This window comes from Triturus cristatus, chromosome 1_1, assembly GCF_964204655.1.
Source record: "Triturus cristatus chromosome 1_1, aTriCri1.1, whole genome shotgun sequence".
NCBI lineage: Eukaryota > Metazoa > Chordata > Amphibia > Caudata > Salamandridae > Triturus > Triturus cristatus.
In genome coordinates this window covers 10,714,093-10,727,094 of record NC_140579.1, presented here as the reverse complement: position 1 = coordinate 10,727,094, position 13,002 = coordinate 10,714,093, and the positions used below count along the sequence as shown (strand labels likewise).

At 46.6% G+C, this 13,002-nt stretch overlaps 1 protein-coding gene across 6 annotated transcripts in view; it reads right to left on the bottom strand.

Moving 5' to 3' along the window:
* Window positions 1–12,327, bottom strand: part of LOC146869118 (polymeric immunoglobulin receptor-like) — a 261,239-nt gene extending 248,912 nt beyond the window's left edge. The window contains exon 1 of one of the 6 annotated variants that reach the window (XM_085613995.1): window positions 12,108–12,327. The gene's annotated coding sequence lies outside the window, so the exon portion shown is untranslated. Of the gene's footprint in view, window positions 1–11,847 lie in introns of all 6 variants that reach the window. The other 5 variants (XM_085614084.1, XM_085614708.1, XM_085614332.1 and 2 more) reach the window with 5 other exon arrangements.
* Between the last annotated feature and the right edge of the window lie 675 nt (window positions 12,328–13,002).

Genomic DNA, 13,002 nt, shown 5'->3' with positions numbered 1-13,002 from the left:
CGCTACTTAATGCAAAGCAGCATAGCGCTGCTCTCCATTCCTTTCAAGCCCTAAATTAGTTTAGAGTAGGAAAGTAAATAGGTAAAAATGATTTTCAAAAGAACTCTATTTCAGCCGCTCGAGCCATAAAAGTACATAAAATAAAAGACCACAAGTATTTACACAGACTGATCAATATTTGCAACCCTTACGTTCATATAGGAGCTGACATCTACACAAGAATTTAAAATTTATAAAAGCAAACTTTAAAGCACATATGCCAAGTTTTAGAAAAGTTGTTAAAACTTAATTTAAAAACACAGAGAGAGTTACTTATAGTGATTTTGGTCATGTGCTCCTCCCTGTAATTACTTTAAAAACCCTCTCCTTATGTGCCACATTGCATTTAAAAAACGCGAAACGGCAAATACAATTGGAGGATCCGTATCATATTTAAGCACTCTGTGGGCCTCTTGACAATGGACAAACCCAAGGTTTTTGCATATTTGTATAATCCAGCATTTACGGGGCAAAACATATGCAGGGCAGAAAAACAGAACATGGGTTTCAGTCTCGGCCGTTGATTTACATACAGGACACACACTCGAATTCTCAGGGGCTGGAGCTGCACTGACAATGGTAGATTCCCAAATCTAAACTGTAAATACAGTTTTCTAGCCAGAGGAGGGTAGATTACATCCAAAAAGGATTCTTTTGTGTATACCTCTTTGATTTGTAAAAACTCCATCATCAACTTGCCCTCTTTGGCACTTTCTTGTAGGGACAAAAGGTTGGATTGCCTGTATTGATTTACGATATCCAGCCTAGATGTCAAGGCACAAGAGAGCTCTGGCGATAACCACAGTTCTGGCCTCCCAAGCCTAGCAGAAAGATTCCTCATGTGGGCCAGCCACAGCAATTTACTAAAGTTCTTTTGATTGATTGAAAAATTATTTTGTGTCATTTGCGTCACTTTTGTGACTCACACACAGTGTCAAATCTTAGTAAATAGACTCCTATATGTGCGGGCACCGCTACATATGTATCCATGCATGACATGGGCAAACAGTGAGGATAATTCATTGTGGCTGCTGAGAAAAACAGGTTGGGAGTAAGAGTTGCTCCAGTAGGAATGAATGAATGAATGAAAATACATTTATAGAGCGCATGGCTACCCGGGAGGGTCCCAGTATCTGGCTAAGTTCCACTCTATGACAGCATTAAAACTTGCAAAATCCAACTTTTTGATCTTGTCGGATTGTTCTGATGATTTATGATAGTAAAAGTGCTTTGCATATAAAAACCTTATATCTGGGTGCTGACTATGTTTCCAAGCTCTGACCATTGAACACTTCAACTTTGCTTTAAAGTAAAGGAAAGCCACAATAAAAAGCCTCTGATGAGTGGGTGGCACTCCGTGAGTGAGATGAATGCAGTCCTGTGGGTACAGTAAGTCACAAAGCACTTCCTGGCCCATTGTTTGAGCACAGGTGAGGCTTTAGGAGTCTGTGAAAACCCGCCCAGGACAGAGAACAGGGGCTGCTTCAACCCTTGCTGACTTCCTTTCAAGCATAGCTTGTACATGTACGTATTTCTTTTTACCCACACTCAGTGTGTGGACGCTCCGCACTTTGTACTTGGTTTGCATGTGGTCTTTGGAACAAAGTTGCGCTTTCTTGGGTCGCATTTGGTCTTAGAGCTCCGGTTTTGCTCTCAATGAATCTTTTGTCTCTACTAATAGCTTTTGGTTTGGTTTGTATGTGGATGAGCGTTGATTACTAATTATCTTGAAACTCAAGGATTATTGTAAAGCAAATTAATATGGGGCATATTATCAAGGTCCGGCGTTAAAAATATCGCCGCTTTAGAAACCGATAATGGGCTTGATAATATGCCGCCGAGAATTCCATTAGAAGCCCAAGTTCGCACCAGAACATGGGCTTCTATGGGACTTCTCTGCGGCATATTATCAAGCCCATTATCGCCGCTTTAGCGGCAGTTTTCTGCCGCTAAAGCGGCTATAATTTTAACGCTGTTTCTTGATAATATGCCCCTAATATATTTGGGAAGAGCTCTGAAGCTGCAAATATTACCACTATGAAAAAACACCTGTGCTACTTAATGCATCACCAAACGTACTACTAATTCTCCGAAACCCTTCATCCTTTTGTCTAACAAATCATCACTTCCCTAAAGCGCATGGGCACCACACGAAAACTCCTGATATCTTGTAGTAGCAGCATTACTGTCAACAGCGTCACCCCCAGATATCAGTAAGGGACTAATTATGAGAAGAGCAGAGTGGTATACCCGGGTAGAAAGGATCACAATTACACACCCCCCGGCAAAGACAACAAAGCCAGTGTGCATTTGTAAAGATTGTAGGCTAACTGCAATCACTCAGCGAAATGTGGAACTATTTTAGGATGTCGGAGGCTCAGACTTCAGAAGAGCACAGCTCTCAAGTGACCAATATCGGGGTCACTTGAGAGAAGTGTGGCTCGATGGTTAGAACGGCAGACCCTGATGCAGAGGTCTGGCCCGGACCAGGGTTCAATTCCCGCCTCGGCGGGTCTTGGGCTCAATTTCCCTGGGCCCGATAATTCTCGCCTCGGTGCCTATTCTAATCATGGGTCACACTCTGCAACTCCGGGCAATAGCTTGCTTAATCTCCACAACCGCCCCAACAGCGCTAGGATGCCTGGCTTCACCTTGGGGTGCCCAGGAGTGGGCACTTCACAGGGAAAAGGCCAGGAAGGGTTCCACAGCGGTATGTGCACAGCGCCTGAGAGACCCTTTCGGGGGTGTGCGGAGCGCTATATAAATGCACTACATTTACATTTATATTTACCCTGATCTGATTGACTTGTTTCACACAGCAGGTATCTGAGATTATACTCATCTGATTAGCTCATGTTTCACACATCAGGCCTGTGTCCGGGTTCTTGGACTCTCTGGCCTCGGACAACAGAGAAATTGCTAACTTTTGACAGATCTTTTGATAGGCTGAAGGCACAAGCAGCAGTGCTATCTATCAGTTTATAGGAGGCTGGCACCCGCCCGAAATAAAACCAGACTATTGCATAGCTCTTAACAATTTTTGTGAGTCAAGCCTCCAGAGATATTCTTCGGGATATACGTTTTTTTAAAGGATCATTGTTAGAAGTGGGGGTCTGTAGTTGGCAAAGTAGGGACCGTACTTCCTAGTCAGGGTAAGAGGGGTACACTTCTAAAATAACCCCTGCTCTACCGCTTGGTAGCTTGGCACGAGCAGACAGGCTTATCTCAGAGGCAGTGTGTAAAGCATTTGTGCATGCATACAGTAACACAGTGAAAATACTACAAATGGACACCACACCATTTTAGAAAAACAAGCAAAACTTTATCTAAACCAACAAGACCAAATACAACAATAAATCCAACATACAATACTGTAACAATAGTTACTTTGCAAGATAACCTTCAATTTGCAAGAATAGCTGAAAAACACAGTTCTTCCGAGTCTGTAGCTCTGTCTAGAGCTACTACGATGCTGAAAACAACAAAATCTAACAGTTCCAGCAGACCGCGTCAGTACAGGCCAGCTAAAGTGTTGACAGACTCGTAGACAGTACCTTTCTCATTGTGGCTGAACCCCTTGGTACCAGTCAGTTGGGGCAACTGTCGCAGTTGCGATGCGAAGGGGAAGCGGTGCAGCGTGCTGTGCCCCTGAAGGTGCGGTGCAGGCAGCGGCTTGGCGAAGGCTGTCCAACGGCATCGGTGAGGCCAAGGCTTATGATGCGGAATGAGGCGGCACTCGATGCGGTGCTGGCAGGTCACGGTGCAGGCGACGGAGCCGGTCAATGTTCGGTTCGGGCAGCGACGGTGTCGGTGACGTCTGGGTCGAGTGAAGTGAGGTGGTGCGGAGGGCAGTGCCCACAGGACGCGGCCCAAACAACGGCTTGATGACGGTCGCCCAGCGGTGTCGGTGAGACTAAGGATGCGGTGCAGTAGTGCCCTCTACTGTGCCTTCAGGACACGGAACCACCGATTGACTTGGTGACAGAGTTGGCTGCTCAAATTTTCCTCTGTGGCGACTGAAAACAGCGGTTCCAGAGACGTTGCCCAGAAGGATTGTGAAGTCTTTGCAATTTCTGAGACTTATGGAACAGGGGGCAAGCTCTACCTCAAACCCTTGGCGATACTTTGTCAAGAAGGATACACACAGAGTTCCTCTTCTTGGCAGAAACAGCTACTGCAGGCCAACCTTAGACAGCACCAGCAAAGGGACAGTACTCCTCCTCCAGCTTCTTCCAGCTCTTCTCCTTGGCAGAGGTTCCTCTTGCAGTCTAAAAGTGATCCCAAAGTCTGGGGTCTGGGCCTCACGTTTTATAGCACAAATTTCTTTGTTCTCTGGTGGCAGAGAAGCTCTCTTCACGGCCAAAACAAGTCTGTCCTCTCTAGTGCAACTGCCCAGCAGGAGGTAAAGACAGCATTGTCCCAGGCAGACCAAGCCCATTCAGGTGTGAAAGAAATCTCCTCCCCCTAATCTAAATGCATCCCAGGTCTATTCTGCCCAGCACTGACTCACCCTGGAAAGGCAGGACACACCTCACCCACCAAGTGGCTGACTGAGCAGAATGCACATTCCCAGCCCCTGTCACTCCAAGGCGAGACATGCAATCCACAAACCAGCAGAGGCACAGGATGGCTAAGCAAGAAAAGACCCACTTTCTAAGAGTGGTATTTTCAAATTCACAATATGAAAATCATCTTTACTAAAAGATGCATTTGTATATTCTGAGTTCAGGCATACTAAACTCTATCTTTCCATCTTGTCCCAATGGGAAGTTATATTTATAAGAGGTTATAAATAAACTCCCATTCTATCCTATGGGACAGATAGCCTTTCAATAGTGAAAAACAAAATGCACTGTATTTCACTATCAGGACATGTCACAGACCTCAGTACATGCCCTACTTTTCACATACACTGCACCCTGCCCATGGGGCTACCTTGGGCCTTCCTTATGGGTGTTTTACATGTAAGAAAAGGGAAGGTTAGGGCCTGGCAAGTGGGTGCACTTGCCAGGTCGACATGGCAGTACTAAACTGTCCACAGACACTGCAGTGGTAGGAGTTACATTTACAGACTGTTCATGTGGGTGGCACAATCAGTGCTGCAGGCCCACTAGCAGCATTTGATTTACAGGCAATGGGCACACACAGTGCACTGTACAAGGGCCTTACAAGTAAATCAAATATGTCAATCATGGAATCACCAATCCACAAACACAAGCACTGATTAGCAGTGGTAAAGTGCCCAGAGTCATAAAACCAACCAAAACAGGGTCCAAAACAGGGGGCCAAAAAGCAAAAAGCCTGCGGATAAACCCGCTAAAAAAGCCAAGTCTAACAATCATGCGAAGACAGAAAAGCAATCCGTATGCAACATAGATTTCCTGTTCACAGGCAGCAGAGCAACCACTCAGATTACACATATTTTACAGACCAAACTAATTGAAAACAGGGTTATCAACAAATATATGACAGCAGTTCAAATCTCAGACGGAAAGGTTATCCCTTATGTTGCAATGGTCTTAGAGACTTGGATGCCAGACAGCTGTACTTTGGCTCCAATGTCTTCAGCTAGCACAGAATACAGCTGCCGTTCTGAAGTTGGGTATTCCAGGCGTGACCATAACACGCTAGTGCTAAGAAACCATTTAATACAGGAATATTCAATAGTAGGATTATTAAACACAAAGCTATTTACCAAAACACCCCAGCCTTGCTGATCTTTAAATGCTTGGGGTACAGACATACCAGAAAACGGAAACCTGCAGACCATTTTCCTGAACAAATTTCCAAATTTCGGCTCCATACTTATACTGAAAGAGCATTCTTGGTTGCTGCACTCAAAATCTGAAAACTTTGCTTATGCATCTCAAAACCTGTCTGATGGTGTTTAGAAAAATTATAAAAAGCTGAATTTTAAATCAATAATTTTATTTAGTTTTTAACTTATCTCCTCTTCCCTCACTGGGTTGTTTAATGTCTAAGGGCCAGGTGAACTAAGAATGGATTTGGTAAATTTAGTCACAAATTGAGCACGGATGTTTGCTAAATCTATTCTGTTTTTGTGAACAGACCTATATTCTATCTGGTTGGTTCGCAAAAAACTATTTGGACTGGGTCGCAATTTGACATACCTCATGAATATTATTAAAGTCGGACGCTAATACCGACCCACTAAGAATCGCAGTCATCGGAGGGATGGTGGCCTGCTGTGGTCAGCAGACCACCACGTCTGTAGTTGCTTTTAAATACAGCATTTTTTAAATGCAACCTGTGTACCTTAAATGAAAATGTGATGTTATTGTAAAATAATGACAATTATACCTCAAACATTTTAAGAGTAGGATCCCATGGGGACCTCTTCTTATTTGTGCGTGACAGAGCACTATATGTGTGTCGTTGAAAAAGCAGGCATGTTTTTGCAATTGGATTTCAGTACCAAATTATCAATACATATCATTCTGATTGGTATTAGGAAGAAATACCCTACACAAGCCCAAATAATTTGGTATACTGTTACAAACCCAAATCGTGATTCTGTAACTGTTACTGCATCATAAATAGCTGCTATCCTCGCATTTTACCTTCTTAGAATCTGTTTTTAACGCGCATTTCACCTTTTTTAGAATCTGCTTTTAACGTGTATTTTATAGTTGGGGATTTTACCTGCTGTAAATTTTGTTGTTAAATCAGATTGCTAACGCAACGCTTTCTTTGCCTACCTGTCGCTTTTGGGGGGCATCAGCACCTGGAACGCCTCCAGTACGGCACACCGGCTTCACGTGTGGTGGCTGGGGGGACGCCATCTTGGAGGTACTCCTGGGCCGCTCTAGTGTTTGCATCCCATGTCAGCACTTAAGCAGACGCTGACTCGGGCGCGCAGCGGGCGAGCGCAGCGGGCGCGCCGATGGCGCGCCGAAGGCGCGCCTAAGGCAAGCCCGTCTGCGCCCGTCCGCGCCAGTACGCCGCCAGCTGCCAGCCACGCTGCTGGTTGTGTGTCAGGTACGTTGGGGTATACTAGGGACTTCCTGCTTGCTGTCAGATACAACCTACCCCAGTGCAGTGTAGTTCACTGTATTGCTGCTGAGGGACCTTTCTGCTGTAACAGCTGCAGGTTTAATTCCTACCCCCCACCCTCACCCGTCATTCTTACCCCTACCAAACTCCCTTTTAAAATTCTCCACCTCAACACGCGCTCACTAGTGAAACACCACAACGAAATATACGATCTTGTTGAAACCGAATCTCCTGATGTCTTTTTTATTACGGAGACATGGCTTACGACCGATACGGTGGTCGAACCGGGGCTTGCTCTTCCTCCAGGTTTTAACATCCACACCATTAACAGAGATACCAGAGGCGGTGGTCTGGCGGTCATTTATGAGTCTTCCCTTCTCTGTACTTTCACTCGCGAAGACATTGTTGGCTCTGAATGTGCACGCTTTTCTATCTCTCCCAATGCCTATTTTACCCTCTCTGGCCTCTTGGTATATCGCCCTCCCGGCCCTTCTTCTGAGTTTAAGATAGCCTTTATGGAAGCTATTCATGCTCTAGCCTCTAGAACAGCTAACTTCACTCTTATTGGCGACCTTAACATCCATTTTGACCATCACCTCGATCCAAGTGTCAGCTCTCTGCTTGCGGACTTGGAAGCCTGCCAACTTAAACAGCTGGTGTTGGAACCCACGCATCTGGCTGGACATCTTTTAGATCCGGTCTTTTCCAATATCCCCTCTCTCCAGGTCATCCCCCCTAGCCCGGTCTGCTGGTCCGACCATTACCTTATCACTATTCTCCTTCCTCTGGGAGAGACCCCCTCCAGAACCACGCCTAGGGCCATGTTTAAACGGTGTTGGCACAAACTCAAACAGGAGGACCTGCTGGCCCTCCTGTCTTCTAGTCTTCCTATCCTAGATACCCTTGACCCAGAACAAGCCTACAAGGAAATTTGTGACTGGATCTACGCTGCACTTGACTCCCTTATCCCTTTAAAGTGGTCTAAGGGACGCGGCGTCTGCCCCAACCCTTGGTATACAGACTCTCTTGCCGCAATGCGCAGCATCTGCAAACACAGTGAACGAGCATGGCGCGAGGACTATTGCCCGTTAATGAAGAAACAATATCAGGCTACTTTAAAAAGCTATCACAAAGCCATACACCACGCCCGCACGGCCTTCTTCACGAACCAAATTGCCTCCAGCAATAACCCCACTAAATGCATTTTTAAAATCCTTAACGACTTGAAAAAAAGGAAGGATCCACTTACGCCGCATATTACTTCTGGTAAACAATGCGAAGAATTGGCCTCCTACTTCGTTCAAAAGGTTGTAGACATTTATAAATCCTTCCCTAATCATTTCACAAAGCAAGAACACCTTCCTATTTCTACTCACTACTCTCCCCTGGAATGTATTCCTCCCATCTCGCAAGTGGAGTTCCTGACTCTCAGCTCTAAAGTTAAATCAGGGTCCCCTCTGGACCCCATGAGACCCACTCTATACCGAGACTGTCTCTCGGTCCTCCTTCCGCCTCTACTCTCTACTATTAACTCCTCTTTCAGCAGGGCTTTGGTCCCTTTGGCCTGGAAACAGGCCAAGGTACTCCCCCTGTTAAAAAAACCGCTCCTTGACTCTTCCAAGCCTGAGAATTTTCGGCCAATCTCCCTTCTACCATGGGCGGCAAAAGTTACAGAGGCCCATGTCAACAAAGTTCTTGCTGAGCACATAAACAAAAATAAGATTTTAGATCAATCCCAAAACGGTTTTCGCGCGGGCTATAGCACTGAAACCGCTCTTTTAGCTGTGAGCGAAAATTTACGCTCTATCCTTGACAGGGGCCAAACAGCAGCACTCATATTATTGGACCTAAGTGCTGCATTTGATACGGTTTCCCATCGGATTCTCCTGCGCCGGCTTAAAGAAGCCGGGATAAAAGACGCTGTTCTTGAATGGTTCCGTTCTTTCTTGACCGACAGATCCTTTCAGGTTTCTGCCCCTCCTTTTACCTCCTCTATTAAACCTATTGCGCAGGGGGTCCCCCAAGGTTCAGCACTCAGCCCGGCTCTGTTTAATCTTTATGTTCAGCCCCTGGCCGCTGTCGCACGCCACCATGGACTCTCTATGGTTTCGTATGCAGACGACACCCAGCTCACGGTAGCTCTCTCAGACGATCTTGCTCAAGATGCCGCTCATTTCCAACAAGGCCTTGAAGCTATCGCGGGCTGGCTGACGGAGAACTGTCTCCAGCTCAATGCTAGCAAATCAGAGGTCCTTCTGGTAGGCAAAAACAGGGAGCTCTGGAACTCCCATTGGTGGCCTCCATCCCTGGGACCGCTCCCCCCCCCCCCAAATTGGTGGTGAAGAACCTCGGCTTTTTGTTCGACTCGACCTTAAGCTTCCAGGAACACACCAAAAAAATAGCTGGCACTTGCTTTGGGCTTCTACGCACTTTAAGACCTGCCCTCCGCTTCTTTGATTCAGCTACTCGTCAACTTATAGTCCAAGCAACCATTCTTTCAAGACTGGACTATGCCAACTCTTTGCTGCTAGGGGCCAATAAAGCGCAGCTTAACCGTCTCCAGCGCACTCAAAACTCCGCAGCTCGCGCCATTCTTGGCCTTTCTAGATCATGCTCCGGAAGAGGGGCTATCCAACGCCTTCATTGGCTTCCAGTCTCCAAAAGAATTGAATATAAATCCCTCTGTCTCACCTTCAAAATTCTCAAATTCTCTGCTCCCGAGATCCTGTCTGGCCTTATCACCCCCTACATCCCTAGGCGCACGTTGCGCTCCTCCGAATTGATGCTGGCTTTTGTCCCCAGAGTTAAGAGATCCAGAGCTGGTGGCAAATCCTTTCGTTTCTTGGCACCTAAGCTTTGGAACTCCCTGCCTTTGTCAATCTGCACTCTGGACTGTTTGACCTCATTTCGCAAAGCTATCAAGACTTCCCTCTTCCCTGTGGCTTGATTTCCTCCTTCCTCCTCTGGATTCTTGTGGTTAGCGCCGGGACGCCCCTTTGCTGGGGCAGCTGTGCGCTTTATAAAAAGGCTTAACATAACATAACATAACATAACATTTCTTACACACCAAAATGCCTTTTTGCAGATGCAAACGGCCTGATTCTGCAAATTGGACCATTTGTGAAAGCAAAAAGGCTTCTTCCATCTGTCCCTCTGTTGCATAAATTGATTCTACGGCACGAAGAGGCTATGTGGATGTGAACCTAATATAACATGGAAAGGGTCAGACTGGCCAACAGGGCAATCAGCCAGTGCCCCGATTGCCCGGTCTGATAGGTCGGTGTGCGGGCCAATTTGGCAGTTATGGGCTGGTTTTATGGCTAGGTGGACCGGTTTAACAACTTTTTTTGCTATTTTCTTCAATAAGGGACTTTTGTCTCACTTTGCCTTTGGGAATCGAGCCCAGAATTTTGAGTGACATTTCTGCTACCTGAATACTTAACCCTGTATGATGTGTGTTATCCCAGGGTTAACTAGGCTGTCTAAGGCCTGAACCTGTAGGATTTGTATACATTGTGGGACAGCTGTGCAACATAAATGTAATTTACAGACATTATAAGTCTTAAATCAGCAGAGGTTAGAGATCTCCAATCCCTCAGATTATGAGGATCACTCAGGTCCAAGCTCAAACATCTGACAGGCTCAGGGCCCAGGCAGCTGAGCTATCTCTCACATCACAGAGATCAGACATGCACACACCCGAGACAGCTGAGATGTATTTCAGACAGTTTCATCTCTCAGGAATAAACAGAAGTAATGTCATTTTAAGAGAAAAGGTGGGCTCAGTCTTATACAATGTTGGCTAGGACAGATTGCAGAGATGTTACAGCTTCATTTATCAACCCTTAAATGATCCCTACTTAATCTCAAAGTGCACAGCTCTGAGTGCCTGTCTCTCACCCCCGCAAACCTAACTCCCTCATCCCCTTGATATTTCCAGAGTCCACAACGCCCACTTTACTTCTCTGCATGTCCCTGTTCGTGGCCAACTCCTTCGAAGCATGCTACGGCACCACTGCATCCACCTGATAGAACAGCCTATAAAGTAAGCATTGGCAAAGCCAGAAGGTCTTACCTGTGACATGTGCTTGTTCTTTCACCCATGATCGCCACATTGTTTATGATATGTAAATACTATTTTTATAAATACATACATTATTGTTTACATGTTCGTGTGTTGCCTCAAACACTTGCTGCTACTTGCAACGGCAATCAAGGTGAATACATAGATTTAAATAAACAACGAATGTATAGGAATGCATCACTGCTTTGTGCATAGGGTCGCCCTACACGAATGCACACCCATAGGACCATTCATGGTACACACCTTTACCTGCCTGAATACAAGGGCCCAATGTTCCTCTGTGACCCCGCACATGTCACTGAGGAAAGTTTGAGTCTGGCCAGCGCGCTCCCACCAGTGGAGTGGACTTCATGGGGTTTGCAAGAGGGACATGGTCGTTGTCATGCTTGGGGTGGGCACACATGCATAGGGTGTGACTCTCCCATGTGCTGAGATACGTCTACTTGTAAAGACCTATGAACTCTGCATGTACAGAACTAAACCAGCAATAACTGTCGCAGGTAGAAATGCACCACAGGTGCTCTCGTGTGATCATATGTGTACATGTGCACACACCTGCCTCTGCGTGTGCCCAGAGAGCAGATGTGACGCGGGCACATTTCACCCACAGCAGCAGACCCCCCAGGGCAGCCAGTCCTTGTGGGGTGCTGCGACCACATGAATTGCATTTAGGGTGAAAGGCCACCCTTGTGAACCCCCGATCCACTTGCCTTTAGTATCGGGAAGCAGGCAGGTCCCTTTTCTGCTGTCACCCAGGATATGCTGCTAATGCAGCCAGTCGTCAGCAGACGCTTTTCACTCACCCAGGTGTCTGGCGGTGTCTGTGCCGGGTGTGGTGACACCAGTTCTATCCGATGAGGCCTCGCCCTTCCCCCTCCTTCGCTCGCTGCCCTGTCTCTGCCAGTAACACATTAAAAAGCCACAGTGCGCTGAACGCACCTACTTCGTCGACAATAGAGAAAGTCTCTACCTGTCGGATGCCTGTGGCTTCGACGGGGGCTGCAGAGACCGGAGAGCGCGCTCTCCACCTTAGCTGGCCAGTGAAGATGTTAATGGAAACTGGAACAACAAAAAAGGTTCCGTTTCACAATACCAAGCACTCCTTAAGCACCCGGTGCCAAGCCACGCCTTGCGCGTGACCCTGAGCCCTGGACCAGCCGCTCACGCCTCCTCGGTTCTGAAGGTTTCACTTTCCTGTAAATCCCTGACCAGGTAGGTAGATGGAAAATAAAGGGACGGGCATAGAAACCCATAAAATGGAGAGTGAAAAAAAAACACTCTTAAAAGAGACCTGAAACTGCTCTCTCCTGGGCCCGCCTCGCCGGAGACGAGTGCAGCTGGTGGGGCCCCTCCAGCCTTTCATGTTCTGCTGCAAGGGGTCTGGAAAGAGAGGAAGACACTCTGAAGGGTAAACTCCCATAGTGTAGTTCTGTGTTTGCAAACAGGGGTGCACTGGCCTGCTTGGAAAAGATCTGTGTGCATGTCAGGACACTGCTTTAATAAGGCTGGAGCGGAGCCAGTGATGTCTGAAGTACTTGTGTCCACCGTCCTCAGAGGCACCTGTCTGTCCGGAAGCCTCCTGCTGTCCTATAGACACATCTGCTTCTACAAAGTTTCAATTATACTAAAATGCTAAAATAATTTGAAAAATAATATTAAGACATTGTCATCATATATATATAGTTACTTGAGATAACTCTACGCTGAATTTCCATGGTTTTGTGTGTGAAATTGTGAAACTGACTATAAGGGCCCCTATAACGTCACTGTAACCATTGTGTTTTTAGTCTGTCTGTCTGTCTGTCTGTCTGTCTGTCTATCTGTCTGTCCGTCCGTCCGTCCGTCCGTCCGTCCGTCTGTCTATC